The sequence below is a fragment of the Megascapheus bottae genome, unplaced genomic scaffold (assembly GCF_031878675.1).
Source record: "Megascapheus bottae isolate mThoBot1 unplaced genomic scaffold, mThoBot2.hap1 HAP1_SCAFFOLD_43, whole genome shotgun sequence".
Lineage (NCBI taxonomy): Eukaryota > Metazoa > Chordata > Mammalia > Rodentia > Geomyidae > Megascapheus > Megascapheus bottae.
This window is the reverse complement of record NW_028327392.1, coordinates 2,059,339-2,075,199: the sequence shown is the minus strand read 5'-3', so window position 1 is coordinate 2,075,199 and position 15,861 is coordinate 2,059,339. Positions and strand designations below refer to the sequence as shown.

The following is a 15,861-nucleotide window of genomic DNA, read 5'->3' as shown; positions in this document are numbered from 1 at the left end:
AGAGGACCTTTTGCGGTAAGGGCAGCAGTGGGGAGTGAGGACATGACAAGAGAAGGTATGGGACATGTATAAAATGCTCTTCAGTATACTATCTGATAAACATTAATGAAGTCAGAGCAACTGTTGAAATTATCCCACGAATAGAGAACACAAGTATGGAGGATACTGGAAGCCCCACTGTGAACAAAAAAGACATAACAATAACAAACAAACATAAACAGCTGGCCAGGCACCATGGCTCGTGCCTGTAATCTTAGCTACTCAGGAAGTTGAGATCTGAGGATCACGGTTCAAATCCAGCTCAGGCTCTAAAGTCAATGAGACTCTTATCTCAAATTAACGACTACAAAATCAGAAGTGGCGCTGGGCTCCAGGGTAGGGCAAGAGCTTTAGCTTTGAGCTGAAAGGGCTCAGGGACAACACCCAGTCCCATGACCAAAAAAAAAAAACCTGTAGCAATTCAGAATGAGACCTAAAGATTTTAAAAAATGCCAAGATCTCCAATTCTTTTATGAACACTGAATGGTAGCAATCTTAACTGAATACATACAAGGCAGTCAAACAAGTCAGGATGTCAAAAACTGAAGAATAATCATTCAAATACCGCAAGCCAGTGGAAAACATTGACGCAACTGACCCTGCTCAGGTACTGGTCCAGGCTCTCAACTGAAGTGTATGCATTTGAGGTTTTCTCCAGGAGAGAAACTTCCCTTCAATTCTGCAACACGTGGAAGTTTTTCTGTAGAATAGCCCTCGCTGCTAGGCCTTGTGACAGGAGTATGGGCAAGAGACTGAGTGTGTGCAATCACCAAGGAAATTCCTTCAATGGCCTCCTTCATGCTGTCCACAGTCCTGTGAGGTTTGCCAAGGACAAATACCAGCATTTCATTAGTCAATAAAGAACTCCTAAGGAACTTGCATTTCTGAGAACCAGAACAAAAGAATAAATGAAAAATGCCTTTGCATCCATAGTGTTAGTAATATTGGAAATATGTCATAACATGGCTGAGTGCTGAGGAGCTGTGAATGAAGATTCTTTCTATGAGTATTTTTGAGATATTGATCAACTCATGTTTTAATTTTATAATCCTTTACATAAAAATATTTGTTGAAAGTAATTAAATAGGAACATATAAAATTATTTATATACAGAATATTTTTTCTGGCAGCATCAACAAATAGCATATTCAAAATGTTTTGCTTTACAATGAGATCTCAGTATATTCTCCTTTTAGGATGTCATTAAAATTGTGATTTAAGAAATATGCCTTTAATCATTACATGTATCAGTGGTAAACTAACTTGTCCCAAACTGTCAAACACTACATATAGATAGGCATTTACCTCAAAATGACAAAATTCTCCTTCCTGTTCTTCACACTGTAACTGTGAAAACATATTCTTTGCTTTTTTTTTTGCTCCTTGTCTTGGCATCTCCACATATTTCCCAAGCATATTCTCATATGTATTTTACATATGAATGAAGTGCATTCTGGCTGAAATAACCAACCTGAAAGAAAACAAGGGAAAAAGCTATGTCAGGTTGGGTTATTTTTTTATTATAAAGGAACACATATTTTCTCATCCACTCTCTGTTCAAGTGCATAAAGAGGTTCTACTTCATGAAACAACTACATGAAGATCTGTAGGTAGATGAGTTGCATCCTTGTTCTGGGTTAGCTTAGAGACTAGGGCAATGGAAAGGCAGAAAAATGGCCACTATCGATTCACTAGATGCTGGAATAAAATGCATTTTCTCCTAGGAATTGACCTTCTTTAGGCACAGGAGTACTTTCCAGAAGAAAATAGCTACATTGATAGCTAAACACTAAAAAGGAAGCAAGAAGAGAGACTATGAACTGGCATTTATCCAGTCTACAATATTTACTGATGCTTCATGGCAGTCTGTTTCTACCTAAGGTGGAGTAAGGTGCACTGAGCTCTGTTTCTGTATGAAGCCAATCCAAAAATATTCAAGCAAACCACATTAAAGCACTTTGAAGACAACCTATTTAAGAGAATGAAGTCAGTGAATGCACAGACCAAGGCAAAGAAAGAAGGGAGCTAGGTGGTGCATACTCCAAGTTCCCAAGATGCAATGGTGAGTAAAACAGACTGATGGAAGGGAGGAGGATGAGTGTCACGTGACAGCACACTGGAGAGTTCAGAGTGGTATGAGGGAAATCCAGGAGAGCTACACAGGACCCCCTTGCATATGTAACGGAGCAGTGGATCACGTGTGTTCAGAAAGGAGCCTGACATTGAGGAATAAAACACATGAAGAGATGACAGGAAACTACCTATTGTTCACACACTGCCAGGAAGTGATGTCTTTACAGAACAGAGGACATCAGAGATGCCTTGCTACAGCAGGGCAAAATTAACACTCCATAAATCCTGCCCTGAAATATCCAAAAATTTATAAAACCAAGAGAGGAAGAACCAACTTTCTTGTAAGTGACCTAATTATTGCCAAAAATAGGGCTCAAGAAATCTAATTGCACATTACAGATATAAAAGATTGAAATCATACAGAAGGTTGATGAGCATAGCGAATGTTAACCCATGTGTTAAACATCAGTGTTTTATCTGAGTAGTCCTAATTATAAGTCATTTGTTTTCCTCTGACATTTCTTACAAGTGAATAAAAGAAAGAAACCCCATGCCAATAGATATGCATGCCAGTAGTTCATCTCTTATAATCCTATTTACTCAAGAGGCTCAGAGGATCTTGGTTCATAGCTACCAGGGGTAGGTAAATATAGAAGATCTTTACCTTCAGTTAGTCATCAAAAAACTAGAAAGTAGAGGATCAAGTGGTACAGAGCCAGCCATAAGTAAACAACCAAGCAAGTTTTTGAGGATTGGATTTCAAGCCTTACTACAAACACACACACACACACACACACACACACACACACACACACACACACACACACACACATACACACACACACACACACACACACACACACACACGCACACACAGTGATCAAATTAGTGCCAGAAAGTATCCTCTCTAAGAAGGAATCTAGTAGACTGAAGAGATCCCTCTCTAGATTTCCCACTAATTTCCTGAGTAAGCTGTGGGCTGTAAATTCCTGACAGAAGAACAAAGGCAAGAAACCAGGTGGAAATGTTACAATTTTATTGGCCTCTTGCATATGGCCAGCTTGTGCCTTATGGTCAAATTACTAAAAAAAAAAACCCTGCTAACTGAAGGGTCGGGGCTCTCAATTCTAACCTGCTGTGTGGCTGATGATTAGGAGCCCAGGCTCAAGCTTGCAATAAAAGACTCTCAGGTGTTTACATCAGTTCCTAGCTACTCAGGAGGCTGAAATGTGAGGATCAAGGTTCAAAGCCAGCCCCAGCACAAAAGGACTTGAGACACTTTATCTTCAATTAATCACTAGAAAGAGGGAAGTGGGGCTTGGCTCAAGAGTAGGGAAGCTGAAGAACTCAAGGACAACACCTAGGGTAGGGTGGTAAACTTGAGCTGAAGAGCTCAGGGACAGTGCCCAGGCCGAGTTCAAGACCCATGACCCACCCCCAAAAAATTACAAGATGTGGTTTAACAGATGCCAGAGGAAATATTTTAAAAGTAGTTTTCACAGGTATTAAAACTCCATCTGGCACACTGAAGTCATCATATAGAGAAAATCAGAGCTTTTATATTTGTGTTTATTCTTTATTTAACTTAAAGTACTATAGTTGAGTATCAAATACATATTTTAAGTACTAATATCTTCACTGGGCTAGAAATAAAATATGAAAACACTTTCTAGAAGAAAAATTGCTTATGTCTCAAAAGATGATATTGATATGATCAGAGGGATCCTAATACTGAATTAAGCAAAAGAAAAAGTATCATCAGCTGGGCTCTAGTGGCTCACAACTGTAATCTTAACTACTCAGGAGGCCGAGGTCTCAGAATCCCTGCTTGAAATCAGCTTAGGAATCAAAGTCTATGGGACTTATCTCCAACAAACCTCCAAAAAACTAGAAGTGGAGCTGTGGCTCAAATGGGAGAGTGCTAACCAGGAGCAAAAACATATAGATGCCCAACTCTGAGTTAAAGCCATAGGATCATCACCAACAAGCAACACCAACAAGAAGAAAAACAAGTATTTTCCTAGATACAAAAGGACTCAAGAGGGTATTAATCTATTTATTAAGGAAAAGCTTTCTCTGGCAAGAAAGCAGTAAATCATGTGAGAGAGTTCAATGGAAATTTTCTTCTGTACATTAGCTTTATTTTTTTCTTTTTTAAAATTTTTTATTGTAATTAATAAAAGGGTTACATGATATTTGCCAGATAGAAGGTGCATTAATTCACATACATTGATACCCTTTCACATGTCTTGGTACCCATTACCCTCCCCCCACACCCCCCACCCGTCTTGGTTTTCCCCCCTTCCCTATCAAATTTCAAATAACCAAATACAAATAAATTCAATATATCAGATAACAAAGTGAGAGACTGTAACAATATGAGGTACCCAAGGGACAACAAAGGCGATGAGAGACAACATAGTACATTAAGGACAAAAATCATTCGTTATATGGCTTTTGTTTCAATATCCTGGAGGTCCTTTCAATTAGCTTCATACTATATGGCCTTACGTATCAAGATTTTGCTCTATTGCAGATCTCTGCTAGTAGAGCCCAAGGTTTCTATTGATTATGACGAATGAGGGAAACCATTGAGCCTAAGTTCCTTTGAGTCTGGCTTACTTCACTTAATATGATTTTTTCTAAGTCTTTCCATTTCCTATCAAATGGGGTGATGTCATTCTTTCTGACAACAGCATAGAATTCCATTGTGTACAAACACCACAACTTGTTGATCCACTCATCAACTGAGGGACATCTGGGTTGGTTCCATATCTTTGCTATGGTAAATAGTGCTGCAATGAACATTGTTGTGCTAGTGGATTTAGTATGCCCTTGTTTCTGCGTGGTTGGGTAAATGCCAAGTAGTGGAATTGCTGGGTCATAGGGGAGTTCTATGTTTAGCCTTTTGAGGCACTGCCACACTGCTTTCCATAGTGGTTGAAGGAGTTTGCACTCCCACCAACAGTGTAATAGTGATCCCTCCTGGCCACATCCCCTCCAGCACCTGTTATTATTCGTTTTCCTGATCCTGGCCATTCTAACTGGAGTGAGGTGGAATCTTAGAGTTGTTTTGATTTGCATTTCTTTTATGACCAGAGATGTTGAGCATTTCTTCATGTGTCTATAGGCCATTTTTGTTTCTTCTTCAGAGAAGACTCTCTTTAAGTCTTTGGCCCATTTTTTAATGGGATGGTTGTTACTTTGGAGATTAGTTTTGGAGTGATTCAATTTTTTGAGTTGTTGATGTATTTTAGATTGTACATTAGCTTTAAATACTATGTTTGAGCCAGGAGTTTGACCTATTGGTAAGAGTGCTTGCCTATCCCATATCACGTATCATGTTTGATTCCTCGATATCACATACATAGAAAAAGGTGGAAGTGGTGCTGTGGCTCAAGGGCTAGAACACTATCCTTGAGAACATAAGGACAGTATTCAGGCCCTGAGTTCAAGTCATAAGCCTGGCAAAAAACAAAAAGGAAGAGAAAGAAAGAAAGAAAGAAAGAAAGAAAGAAAGAAAGAAAGAAAGAAAGAAAGAAAGAAAGAAAAACTACAGCCAAGCACAGTGTCTCATGCCTGTAATCTTAGCTATTCAGGAGTCTGAGATCTGAGAATCTCTATTCAAATCCAGATCAGGCACTAAAGACCCTGAAGACTGTGAAACTCTTATCTCCAATTAACCACTAGGAAATGGGAAATGGCACTGTGGCCAAGGGGTAGGGCGGTAGCCTTAAACTGAAATGCTAAGGGACAGCACCCAAGCCCAGAATCCAAGCCCAACAGCCAAAAACAGAAGAAAATACCATTTACAGCTTTCCTCTGTGAATAAAAAAAGTATAATAAGCTTTAAAAAAAAGGCAAAAGGACAGTTGCTTGCTTTCTCCCTTTATCTTTCTTTCTTTGGATTTCAGATTTACCTGGTTTCAGCCTTTAAACTGAGGGCCTCTCTTACCCTTTCTCGCCTTTCTATACCACACTTGGCCTTTACCTCATGAGGTACACTGTCTGCCTCGTTTTTTTTTTTACTACTTATTGTGGATAGGGAGTCTCCCAGACTTTTGTGATGGGTTGGCTTTGAACTTGGACCTACCAATTCCCAGCCTCTTGATTAACAAAAGTATAAGCTGTATATGGTAAGAAGAGTTACTTCTTTTTTTTTTGCTAGTCCTGGGGCATGAACTCAGGGCCTGAGCACTGTCTTTAGGCTTTTTCCTCAAGGTTAGTTCTCTACCACTTGAGGCAAAACACCACTTCGGTGTATGTGACACCAAGGAATCAAATCCTGGTCTTCATGCATGCTAGGCAAGCACTCTACCACTAGGCCAAACTCCTAGCCCAAGAAGAGCTACTTCTTAAATGTGAGAAATCTCCTTGTCCTCCCGCTGTCATTCCTTTTCTGTTCATTATAACAATGTAGATGCCAGGATAATGGGTATCTTTCTAGCTGACACCTGCTCAACCCCTGACTGTCAGGATAAAATGATGAATGTAGGCATGCTCTGCTCTGTCTCCCTGGATGATGATTCTCCTAGAGATTCACTCGTCTGTCAGCTTTCTTTCCATGGAGGATCCATGTCATATTAGGGAACCTGTTGTCTGAGTAGGGAATTTTCTTCCTTCTGGCTTCCATCTCAGGAACAAAGGAAATGTAAATCCTTCTCAACATCTTCACTGGAAGGGGGTTCTAGAGCTAAAAATTCTTTGCTGACAGATTCCTTCTCTGTCATGTCAATACAATGCAAACATGCATGGCTTGTTTCCTGATGGTGTCTCCATAGGTAAATATTCAGAAAGGGAAACTGATTCAGTTTTGAATACACAACATGACATGACATGAAGCCATGATTTCTAAGTTTCTATTGGATATATGGATTAATGGTTTTCTTCCACTTGGTTATAGTCTATACAGGGTCTTTCATCTGTGTATACTCAGAGCAGAAAGTCCAGTGTGAATCTATGCTAAGCTATATTTATATCAGTCTATAAAAATGTGGTTGTATTTTCTGATCCAATTCATTAAAATGAAATATTCTGGGTTTTTTGTAATATTCAGCACCCTTCCCAATCATCTCCTTCAGACACATGTCAGACTCTTCTCTCCCTCAATCCACACATTGAAGGTACGTATACCACATGATATATTTCTGTTCCAGTCTTTGGCATTAATGATTTTAATATGAAATTATGAATTGGGAGCCATTAAGAATTTTTCCCTTTGATAAGAAGCTAAGGGTTAATGACAAAATAGGATTCTTAATTCTGACTAATTAGTCAGTCTTTGATTTGGATTTAAATTTTTATCACATGAGGCATATTTATTATCAGAAGCACAAATCAATCACACATTTTGAGCATAACTCTAAAGATCATACTTAATATGATGCTGATATTTCTTAAGTGTTTTAGTAAGTACTCATACTTGCAAAAATAATTATAGCAGTTGCTGATTTGACCTATTAATTGTTCAGGGTAGTCTGGGAAGTAAGTTCCTTTGGCTATATTATTGAAAATACAAAACCCACTTATACGAGAAGATAGAATATAAATAATGAACATACCAAAGGCTGGATATGATTCCTCACAACTGTCTTGCTCTTCTGATGCAATATACTGAGTCACATCCTGTAAAGTCAGATAAATCATAGTATTTACAGCAAAAGAAACACTGATCCTTAAATAAGAAATAACAAAAGTATATTTCCTCAAGTGTTCAATGTAATTCTTATTGGAATACTTTTATTTTTCCTTCAGGTATTACTTCAATGACCTAGATCTTCATCATTTAAATATATACTGAGTATCATGTAAGATGAACACACAGAAACATTTTGGTTATTAATTTGACACAAGTAAGCTAGCAGAATAAAAAGAAACAGTAGGGCCGGAATTGGGAGCAGTAGTATTCTAATGGTCTAGTGCTTACATAGCATGTATGAAGCCGTAGGTTCAATTCCTCAGTATCCCATACACCGAAAAAAAGCTGGAAATGGTGATGTGGCTCAGGTGATATAGTGCTAGCCTTGAGAAAGCCCAAGAACAATGCCCAAGCTGTGAGTTCTAGCCCCAGGACTGGCAAAAGACAGAGACAGAGACAGAGAGACAAAGAGAGAGAAAGACAGAGATACAGAGAGAGAGAGGCACAAAATACCAAAATGAGGGCTGGGAGTATAGCCTCATGGTAGAGTGCTTGCCTAGCATGCAAGAAGCCCTGGGTTCAATTCCTTGGTACCATGTACATAGAAAAAGCCAGAAGTGGTGCTGTGGCGCAAGTGGTAGAACATTAGCCTTGAGAAAGTTCAAGACAGTGCCCAGGCTCTGAGTTCAAGCACCAGGACTGCCATTAAAAAAATACCAAAATGAGGGGCCGGGAGTTTGGTCTGGTGGTAGAGTGCTTGCCTAGCATGCATGAAGACCCAGGTTCAATTCCTAGTTACCACATAACAGTGCTCAGGCCCTGAGTCCACACCCTGTACTGGCAAAAAAAAAACCACCAAAATGAGCAAATTTAAGGTGCACGTTATTGTGTACTTCACATGAATAACCTATAAACACCTTGTTCCAATTTCTTTCACCTCAACAATAGGTATTTTCCCAAAGTATTTCTTCTATTACTTTGGCAAGTCTTTTCCTCATTAAAGACTTAGTCTACCATTTGTAACCTTCATTAAGGATTCCTTTTCCTCCTAGACGCCCACACTAACATTCTTTGAGGTTAGCTTAATTCTTTATCAAAATTTCACTGTATCTATAACTCTCAGAATGGACAATATTTCCTTAGATGGTTTTCCCTTTCCTGCTGGTAAGGAGTTTTATACTGTCTTATTTTCCCTGACAAGATCAGAAAGGAATGGCCTTGTGAGCATGTAGAATTAAGATTGTATTTTGGTCCAGTGATCAGACTCTTTCCAAATAGCTTTCTCAACATTAAGCGTGACACCTAAGGGAATAATTTATTACATTTCTAGGAAAAAAATGTTGTTCTTCATTTGCCCATAGCCATTTCTATACACAAACTTTGTGTTCCTGGATCTAGTACATTGTCTCTGAGTGAGCTTCATTATCATTTCCTTCCTCCTGTAAGCCCTATTGAAATTCATTATGGAACCCCATTCTGTGGCATTCATAGAATTTGATGATAAAAAATGGTCAATTTACAAGGTAACTTTTGACCTATAAAGAAAAAGGCAAATTCAATATGCTATTGTAATTATTCCTTGGATCTACCTTCTAAGCTTACCTTTATTATCTATCATTTGATTGACCATTTAATGTAACAGTCAATCTGTTAAGTAGAAAATTTTATTTTTTATTTTTATTGCATTTTATTTTCAGGATAATGTATAGAAAGGTTACAACTACATCCATCAGATAGTGGGTATATTACTTCCTCAACATTGATACCCCTTCTCATGTTTTTGTTCCCCTCTCCCTTCCCTCATCCCCTCCCAATCATCTTGTTTTCTTCCTTTCCTTCTCTTTTTCAAATACACCAGGTATACAAACATATATACAATACACCAGGTAACAAAGTCAGATACAGTAACCACATAAAATTAACCACAAGGGAAAAAAAGAGAAAAGAAATAACTTCATAACAACAATCACAAAGATAAACCTCTGTTTCCATATCCTAGAGTTCATTTTGTTTAGTTTCATCCTATATGGTCAGATGCACTTAGCTTTTGAGCTTTTGATCTCTGCCAGGAGATGCGTAGATGTGTACTAATTATTACAAATGGAGCCTATGTTCCTTTGGGTCTGGCTTCACTTAATATGCTTTTTTCCCCAAGTCTTTCCATTTCCTTACAAACAGGGTGATGTCATTCTTTCTGATGGCAGTATAGAATTCCATTGTGTATAAATACCACATCTTCTTGATCCATTCATATACTGAGGGGCATCTGGGTTGGTTCCATATCTTAGCTATGTTAAATAATGCTGCGATGAACATCGTTGCGCTAGTAGCTTTTGTATGGCCTTGTTTCTGGACTATTGGGTAAATGACAGGGAGGGGAACTGCTGGGTCAGAGGGGAACTCTAGGTTTAGTCTTTTGAGGAATCGCCATACTGCTTTCCAGAGTGGTTGAAGGAGTTACACTCTCACCAACAGTATAGTAGCACTTCCTTCTGGCCATATTCCCACCAGCGTCTGTTGTTATTTGATTTTTTGATAATGGCCATTCTAACTGGAGTGAGGTGAAATCTCAATGTTATTTTGATTTGCATTAAGAAGAAAGTTTCTAGCTGGGCACAGTGGCTCACGCCTGTAATGAATGCTAGCTACTCAGGAGGCTGAGATCTGAGGATTGTGGTTCAAAAGAAGACGACGTCAAATTTCTGTCAACTAACATTTTAGAACTTAATTGGATTCCTCACTTAACACAAGTGCCTTTTCTGCAGTTTGTGTTGTTAGACTTGCAGCCTCAGAGGACTGAGCAGCACACTTCTTTAAAAGAACAAAGGAAGAAGTCTGCAGAATAATGGGATGAGCAATGAGCCATGGGGAGATGTAGGGATCACATTCTGACAAGATGCTTGAACTTCCTCTCTTAGCAGCAATGGGACAGGAAAATGTGAGAAGCATGTATGTGAAACAAAAAGCACATGAATACAAGGGCTCATATATATGATCATGTACAACCAATATGTCTTTTTAGGATGTGGACCCACTGACCAGTAATCCAAACATCTATGTCTAGACACAACTTCCTGATACATAGAATCATAGGAATACATTGGGGAAAAAAAGGAAAGCAGGAAGACAAGACCTGAGTTCAAGCCTCAATACCAGTACCAGGTGATAGATAGATAGATAGATAGATAGATAGATAGATAGATAGATAGATAGACAGACAGACAGACAGACAGTAGATTTTATAATTATATCTGCACATAGGTACTTTGTTGGGGACCTACTGTGGGGTCAGTGACCGTGACTGTGGGGTCAGTGACCTTGGACCCGCACAATTGAGTACACAAGGAAGTAAGCTCTTATCATGATTTTGGGCTGTGTCAATAGCTTCTCATTTAACCTGTTTGGGACTTGATCGCTTCTCATTCAACCTATTTGAGACTTGATACTGTTTGTATGAATGTAGCCACTGGCAGTTCCCTAGTTTAAACAAGTGTATTTAAGGTCAGAACTGGAAATAAACTGGGCTACAGTCTTGGGCTACTGTCTTCTTAAGCTGTGGCTCCTGATTTGGGCTGTAGCCCTCCCAAACCCCATCTGTTTGTCTCTCTTCTATTTTTTCCTAGTCCCTGCCCCCTATTTCAGGAATCCCAATTTGCGAACCCTGATTCACTGCCGGCTGGCCTTGGCAGTACTTGTATTTAGGAAGCAATCATCTGAACATATTAACATTCAAATATATCAGCAAACCATCTGGTTATTGAAGGATGTAAGTTAGTGGTTAATATTTTTGGATGGTGACAATTTTTATGATTTTAGTTTCTCTTTTTCTTCATATTTATCTCTATTCATGTCTTCTAAATTGTTCTTTTTGGTTCTTTCCATCTTCTTGTTAACTGAAGATAAGAGTTTCCTACCCTTTTCAAACCAAGCTCAATTTGCACTGCGATCCTCATCTCAACAATAAAAAGCTGGACGTGGTGATTCATGCTGTCATCCTAGTTCAGTTAGAAACATAAATAGGGGGATAGAGGTTCAGGATGGCCTGGGATAAAGGAAGGCCCTATTCAGACAATCACAAGAGAAAACCTAACTAGGGGTATGGCTCAATCAGTTAAAAAATTAATCAATCCCAAGCCAGGCACAGTGGATCATGCCTATAATCCTAGCTACTCAGGATGCTGAGATCTGAAGATCAAGGTTCACAATCAGCCCCAGCACAAAAGGACTTGAGATGCTTCTCCAATTAACATCTAGAAAATGGGAAGTGAGGCTTGGCTTAAAGCAGTAGCCTTGAGCTGAAGAGCTCAGGGACGGTGCCCTGGCCGAGTTCAAGCCCCATGACTACCTCCCCCCCACAAAAAATTAATCAATCCCAAACCTTGCCTGGCAAACACAAGCCTCTGAGATCAAACTCCACTGTGTATAAAAAAAAACCAAAAGAGAAAACAGGAAAAGAAAAAGAATATCCATAACAGTTACATTCATCACAAACCAAAAATTACAAATAAATCCAATGTCCATGGATAAATAAATATGGGGATAAATGGATGAATAAAATGTGATAATGGATAAACAAAATGGGGCATGTTTATGTAATAGAGTACTATTTCAAAATATAAAAAGAATGCAGAGGGTTTATTAATAATTTATAAGTATTTGGAAGTTTTATATGAAACCATGCAATATGTAGAGTTATATTAATAGAAGGTCCTACAAAAGGCAAAAACTAAACTACAGTAGGTAACAAAAAGAACAGGTCAGGTATGGTGAAGCTTATCTGTCTTAACAACTCCCAGATAGCTGAGAAAGAAGGATCTAGAATTCAAGTCTAGCTAGGCTATCTGTGTCTCAGACCTTGTCTCAAAAACAGAAAAAAAGAGAAAGGAAGGAAAGAAGGAAGGAAGGAAAGGAGGGAGGGAGGGAGGGAAGGAAAGAAGGAGAGAGGGAGGGAAGGAAAGAAGGAGGGAGGGAGGAAGGGAGGGAAGCAAAGAGGGCAAGAAGGAGAAGTTGGATGTGCTGCACATGCTTTTAATCTCAGCTACTCTGGAGGCAGAAATATCATGAGTTTGTGACCTGTATAGTAATTAGATGTCACACAACTTACGTTTTATGGTGGTCTTTTGGTGGGGAAGGTGCTGGTATAGACACAATCTCAGGCCCTAAGTGCTGCCTTGTAGCTTTTATCTCAAGGCTTGTGCTCTACCATTTGAGCCACTCTCCTCCACTTTTCACTTTTTTTTAAATTTTAAAATGCTATGACTTTATTGTATGATTTGAGGTAGGAAGGAAAAAGCAACAAAAGTGGGAGGGGGGGAAGACAACAAATATAAAACTAAGAAGTCTCCAGGTTAATGTTATAATGTCAGGAAGATGTATAGGCTCTCCACTGTTGTCATAGAAAAGAGTAAAAATTAGGAAGATCTTTTAATATTAATACAAGTTTTATTCAAAAGAGGAGGCGAAACTTTAACAAAGGAAAAAAGTTACTAGCTATCCACCCATATAGTAAAAAGTAAAAGAGGGTCTCATTTGTAACATATAAATAAAGAACACGTTAACATTTTTTAATAAAGCTGCAACCCACTCTTGAGAGTCATGTAACTTTTGCTTATAATGTCAATCTATTCCAAAATTAGGACACATACACACAACTGAAATAAAGGGAAGTACCTAGCACTTTCACTGAAGGCTGTTAACTACCAGGGCAACTTAAGACTGCTAATTGCTACATGGATTCAATTTAAATCACCTTCATTATATCTACTTACACTTTTTTAAATAATCAATGTTTGTGATTTTACAACTCCTCCAAACTACATTTTAATATTTTACATGGTAGTTTCAAAACTAAATACTTAAGGCCTTAGTTTTAAATTTTCCCCCAACATAATAAGTAGTTTTAAAAACAAATGTTAAAAGTACCACATTACAGAAAGCACAGAAAATGTACTTTCTTACAAAATAATTACTTTTATTCCAAAATTACGATAAATTGGGGGGGCAACTCAAGAATTCTAGATGATTCAGTGCTAGGGAAAATCTTAATAGCAGTCAATATAGTCAGTTATTCCTGGAGTCAAAATGGCTGTTAGCATTGATCAAATTTCTCATTTTTGGTGGTTGTTGCTTTAGCTGGTAAACAGCTGGATTTAAAACAATATATCCCATTAAACTTTATGCCAAATATTACAAAAACATATACAGAAGATAGACTCACAAAGGCTATAAAGCTTAATATCTCAAGTAACTCACCCTTAAAATGGGTACAGATTTTTAAAAGAGGATATCCAATAGTTTTGCTCTAAGTAAATGCCCCTACTTCTCAGAGAGCTCTTACTCTTCAATAGGATATTTGAGTAGCTTAACAGTTTTGCTATAAAAATCAACCACTTGTCTTAAGAAACCAAAAATGTAAAAGAAAACTAATAAAGGACATATGTTTCACAGTTAACAATAAATAAAAGTGCAATATGTGTTCAAGTAGGTCATGTAGTTCAAAAACTACATGTGACTATTTGGCATAGGTCATCTTTTAAAGGCCCTCCGAGGATCCCTGCCATTACTCATTGTGGTCATGACTGTGTGATTATTAGTTGCTCCTGATAGCTGTGGATAGGTCAGTCCCCGGCCATTGCTTCTACCAGAATATGAAATTTGGCATCCCCTTGATTCGGGGCCAGTATGAACACCATTTCCCACTGGTCCAAATGTACCTGTACTGGTATTACTATTTTTCAGCTCATTATTTACCCCTTGGTTCTGCTGTCCTCGATAATCTGGGTTGGGTTCACTGAAATTTGGCACTTCTGAATAAACCATACAAAATTCCCCAATTTTTTGAAGTTCACCACCTCTTCCAGTATAAAGTGTCAGACATCCTTTCCACAGAGATGCATATCCTCGGGTCAACCGTATGATATCCCCGGTCTGGATGTGACTGCCAACCTCACCCCACACGGAGATGGTGATGCTGCCCGTTTTATCGGCCACTTTGCACGACCTCACTTCATGGCCATCTTTGGTCTTGGTCACGCGCCACACGCATGGGTGCGCGTCCCGTCGGGCCCGGGCTCCGGAGAGGGATGGGCGGTGATGGCGAACCCGGAGCGCAGAACGCAGCCCCCTTGCACACCGCGTCCCCAAGCAGCGACTGCCCCACTTTTCACTTTTTACTGGTTAACTATGGACGTTCCTGCTTGGCCTGGCTTCAAATCACCATCCTCAGCTCTTAGTCTACTGACTAGCTAGAATTACAGGAATGAGGTGCCCAAGTACACAGCTTAGATGCAAATGTTAATATTCTATACCTAAAACTGTAACAAAAACAGTCTTGACTATCTTGAAAACATAATTTTCCATTTTGCCCAGAAATTTTAATCTTTTATGATAGAAAAAGTGATGTATAAATTTCAATGGTGACCTCTTCATCAATTTAATTTACAATTGTCAAATCAATCCTCTGGGTAAAATCGTAACAACCTTTTTTTAAAGTTTTCACTTGACTGAAACGATGGGATATGGAAAATGGCAAAATTATTTATTAAGAATATTTTAAGCCGGTTGTTAGTGGCTCACATCTGTAACCCTAGCTCCTCTGCAGATTGAGACTTCAGGATAATGGTTTGAAGCCAACCCAGTCAGGAAAGTCCATAAGACTTCAATAAACCACCAGAAAGCCATAAGTAGTGTGGCTCAAATGGTATAGCACTAACCGTGAGCAAGAAAACCCAGACCTTTCCCCAACCCAGTTCAGGACCCACTACCCACAAAATGAATGAACAAATTATTAGTTATAAGTAAACTATATATAAATAAACGTTTAAATTATAAATAAAGTACATATTTTAAGTTAAAGTCAATGTACGAGCAAACTCCAGATGCTCCTTTAGTAGGTCTACCAAGAGCCCCTGGCCGTTGGCCTCCAACTGTGCTTTCCACAGGGATTCCAGGCAAGCAGCTCCCATGGTCCTCTGGGCAGGAGAGGCGTGTCTTAGCGCGGGTGGGTGGGGCCGCGGGGGCGGGCTTGGATGGACTGCAGTCCACCTGCAGGCTGCCAGCCCAGCTGGTAGGGGCATCCTCACTGAGCTCTGAGGGAAGGTCAGTTGAGCAAG

At 39.0% G+C, this 15,861-nt stretch overlaps 1 long non-coding RNA gene and 1 pseudogene across 1 annotated transcript; both read right to left on the bottom strand.

The window, feature by feature from the left end:
- Positions 1 to 704: 704 nt before the first annotated feature.
- On the bottom strand, positions 705 to 15,659 carry LOC150039995 (uncharacterized). Its single transcript, XR_016534127.1, has 4 exons — positions 15,463 to 15,659; positions 7,674 to 7,737; positions 1,345 to 1,510; positions 705 to 852 (listed from the first exon to the last, which is right to left on the bottom strand). It is a non-coding gene; the product is annotated as an uncharacterized LOC150039995 (long non-coding RNA).
- LOC150039996 (SOSS complex subunit B2 pseudogene) lies at positions 14,213 to 15,109 on the bottom strand (annotated as a pseudogene).
- Positions 15,660 to 15,861: the final 202 nt, after the last annotated feature.